Source organism: Belonocnema kinseyi, chromosome 9 (genome assembly GCF_010883055.1).
Source record: "Belonocnema kinseyi isolate 2016_QV_RU_SX_M_011 chromosome 9, B_treatae_v1, whole genome shotgun sequence".
Lineage (NCBI taxonomy): Eukaryota > Metazoa > Arthropoda > Insecta > Hymenoptera > Cynipidae > Belonocnema > Belonocnema kinseyi.
The window spans coordinates 34,026,767-34,031,022 of NC_046665.1; the positions used below are offsets into that span (position 1 = coordinate 34,026,767).

General features: G+C 33.9%; 1 protein-coding gene across 1 annotated transcript in view; it reads left to right on the forward strand.

Annotated features, from left to right (window-relative positions):
* The window catches only part of LOC117179742, a 391,922-nt gene that overhangs the window by 13,707 nt on the left and 373,959 nt on the right, over positions 1–4,256 (forward strand). The gene's annotated exons all lie outside the window — the stretch shown is intronic.

The following is a 4,256-nucleotide window of genomic DNA, read 5'->3' on the forward strand; positions in this document are numbered from 1 at the left end:
GCTCCTAATATAGAATCTATTGAATTGAAGATCATACTCTAATTATTATTATATAAACTCCTTATCTTTAAAAACACAATAATGAATTTAAATTTAAATAACGTGTATAAAAATAATCAGGTATAATTATTCACGGTATTAATTATAAATTAATTCATTATTATATTATACTAAGAACTGGAGATAATAAATAAAAAATTATCTTTATTATTATAAAATTTTCTAGTTGAAGAAACCATTAAAGCCAAAGCTTAGTTAAATAATTAAGTTTAAAGGAGAAGATTTGATACATTTTTCTTAATTTATTATTTTATTATGTATAATTGTTACCAACTCCGATCTTCTCTACCGATTTTATCAAATTATACCCTGTTTTACCAAGTGAGTAGCAGGTAAGCCACCTTTCATTTTAGTTCCCGAAAAATAACAATAAGGCAAACAAGGCGCGCTTTTGGACCTTTAATTTTAGTTACCGGAAGGCTAATGCAAACAGGGAACGCTGCGGTAAGTCGGTCGAAATCAAATACACGGCATAAGCAATCTTTCACCTTATCTCTGGTATCACATGCCCTTAATGCAATTCAATGAAAAAGACAGACCTACTTTTTTTGGTGCCATCTGTTGGCTTAGTTTGACCGATATTTCCCGTCCGGTTCGTAAGAAAACTACGACTTCATACATATACACGGTCGAGGCAGGGGGCTGCTTTTCACGGAAACAAATTTGCCACAGTCCAACAAAGTAGCTAGAAATAAATTCTATGAAAAATATTAATTCCTCGATTAATTTAAAACAGGCCTCCGTGAGAAGGTACCCGAGAGTTCGAGTCTTGGTAAAACGTCATACGGACTTTTTTTTAATAGTGACTCTTCGAAAATTGCTTAGACAGGTATGGTTCTCCAGTGTCAGGTTGATCTTCAGTCCGCTCTTCTATAAACGGATATTACTGTGATTAACTGTGTGTACTACAAAAATATTGTAGGTGAATATTAGTGCAGATATGTTAAAAGGCGCGCGCAGCCGCTGCACTGTAGAATCAGTAGAGTATTTTCCTGGTTGGGTCTCATTTGACCGCGAAATCGGTGGAGGGTGTCGCATAAATTACCTGACTGAGAAAAATAATTTGGCGAAAAAAATAGAAGCTTAGGAATATTGCCAAATGTCGCGAATTTATCCGGCTATATTCCCTTATAAGTAACTCGATACCGACAAAGTATAAGCTTTTTTTTCGGATTGTCACAGTTTATTATTATAAAAAGTAGGTTAATCATAAAAGTTATCATACTGGAGTTTATAGGCCATATTAAAGTGGCCCGATTCCTTTCTTTCCGACGAATTTTCAATTCGATAACTCATTTAGTGTGGACTTGAGTTTTTGAAGAACAAAAATTTTACTGAGTTGGTAACCAAGCAATTATAACGAAACTAAAAGAGCAAATTATAATATAGTTTTGATGTCTAGTATTACGGAATTTTCTGTAACTTTTGCGGCAAAATTAAGGCCTCATATAGGGTAAACCTAAAGTGGTCTGCCATTAAATTAGCCCTAAATGAGAACTTAATTTTACCCTATGATATTACGATTGTGAACAATGGTTCTTTCAACACATGCAATTATTGAGAAACACAATCCGACACTTTGTTGACAACCCGAGATCTCTCTTAGAATTCACAACCCCAGTTCTAAATCGCATGAGCTATTCCCAACCCCCATGAGCTATTACCAACCCCCGTGACCCATTTTCTACTCCCCCAAATCAGCATAATCTTAAAACTGTCCAACATTTTTCATTTCTTTAATCGTGTTCGAAGAACAAAATGAAAAGCAAATTACACTTAAGCATATAATATTAGTAATAATAATAGTAATTTTCAAATTCCTTAATTAATTAATTTAGTCATTTAATACTTCACTTCAGAGGTCCGGCGTTCGACCCCTAAGCCGGTACCTTTGGAAATTTTCCTATGTACCATTACTGAGGTTCTGGTGGTTAGGAACCCACCTTAAGCTGTAGGTCCTTCCATCGTGTACTTGACTGTAACGCAGTCCGTTGAGGTAAAAAACCAGACTTTGTCCAATATGTCGGGCAGACTCTTCTCATTAGATAACTTCATTGCATGATAAAAATGCGTTCTGTGACTGATGATATATACTGGGACAGCCACGTGCAAAAAAATAAAAATGAAATCCAACTCTGAAACCAAAAATGCCTTCGACATGTTGGGCAGTAACCATCTTAAGCCTCTGACAACATTAACAGTAATAAATATATGGAATTACGAAGACTTAACATGAATTGTGGCTTAATTTTTCTCTAAAAAAAGGAGTAATTTTGATTAAAAAATTGTAATGATCTAAGGTAAGCAAGCTCTTTTGATCTACAGTTAGATTTGTTTTATTTCGAAAAATTCAATGCTGCAAGCATTTCTAAATCTGAATGGAAAATTCAAACAAAGCACTGCACACTTCTATTATATAATGCTTAGGTTAAACGGACGCGTAACATGCACATCACTTTGAATGCTATTTAATTTCACAAGATTAATATACTGAGAATCCCAATTAAGCGCGTTTTGGGGTGTTGTCCGAACTGGCCTTCACTTAAATTGATCACAACATTTGCTCGCTCCGAACGTAAACATTCAGGGCTTATTAACAATTTATGTTGGATGTGCATGCATGTTAACAACTGATGCAACTGTAGAGTGCTGAAAGTACTACCTGCTTGGTCAATATGCTATTGTTAGTCACGGATGACTGATCATAGCCTCTCTTTGGGTCCCGGGGTCCCCGCATCTTCAAAATAACGAGGACTGAAATTCTGGGAACGACTTAAATGGGAGTTATGTACAAGGAAACGTAGGTAGATGTGCGCCTCCAATTTTCTCCGTTCTCACATATGTTGCAGTACTTAGAAAACTAAGCGACCCGTGTTTTTTCTTATCTGCCCTAATCAATTTTTTGGGGGTGAAACTCGTTTTGAAAACTGAGGTGAATTGTTTGAATTGAATTGTTTCACATATAACAGCAGTATCTTTCACAATGGAATAAACTGGAAAAATTTCCTCACAATGAGAGGTCAAAAATGTGAAAACCCCGATTAGGCCAAATAAGAAGAAACACGTGTCACTTAGTTTTTCGAGTACTAAAACATATGAGAGAACGAAGAAAATTGGAAGCGGACACCTGCAAACGTTTCCTTGTTAAATCGGATACTCAGTTTAATTGTATAAAGCTAACTCATAGCATATAATATAAACACTTTGAACAATTTAATATCACAAACGGGTTTTCATCACTCCTACTGGTTTTCGAATTATCATGAAAAATGTGAAAGCGTAATCAAAAAGAAAATCAGTCCAGTAGCAGTCGAACTTCCATCTTCTGTTGACGCATGGGAATCAACAGATAAAAGACTGCGGTCACCATTCGAACGGTCAGTGTTCGTTTTGGAAACGCTTCTACATTTTTATGGTAATTTGAAAACCAAAATTATTTCATTATGTTCTTGAGTTCATTTTAAAAGATTTTAAATTTTAATGAATCGAAAATTTAATTTTTATGCACTTCCTTGAAGCATGCAGAAAGTGGAATTTGAGAATCAAAAATTGGTCAAAAATGGAAAAAAGATCGGTCTTTCTCACATACTTATCTTGGCCCCTGTTTATCGGAAATAATTCAAGTCGATCTCAATCATAGCAAAATTTAATAAGCTTTATAACGGGGTTTAAAAAAGTTTCTTACTTAATTTATCGCTAAGATAATTGTACGAAACACAGAGGCATGTTTTTAATAAGATTTTCTTGGCATAGACCCGAAATGAGTCCTTAATTATAGGTAGATTTTTCTAGGTTTTCGGTCTACACGGATTTGCTGCTCTTTCGTGTCCTTTGTTATCGGAATATGGCCACGGTGCTCCGGAAGCCGATTTAAATTAAGTGAAAATATAGAGAAAATCTGTTTGTGTAGGTTCATTCTATACATAATGAGAAAGCAAAATCACATGAGTTTAGATTTTTATTTGCTCACTTAAAGTTTTTAGAGCATTTTAAACATTTTAATTACAAAAACTTAAAATTTTATACTAAGATTTTTTCCCTTCTACTTTAAACATGTATATATATACATGTAAGTATAAAATATTAAACATAAAAAATAAAGTAAATTTAATAATTACTACACAGAAAAACACACATAAATATATATACATACATATCATACACTTGAAAAGATCAATATAAAAATACTATGTATT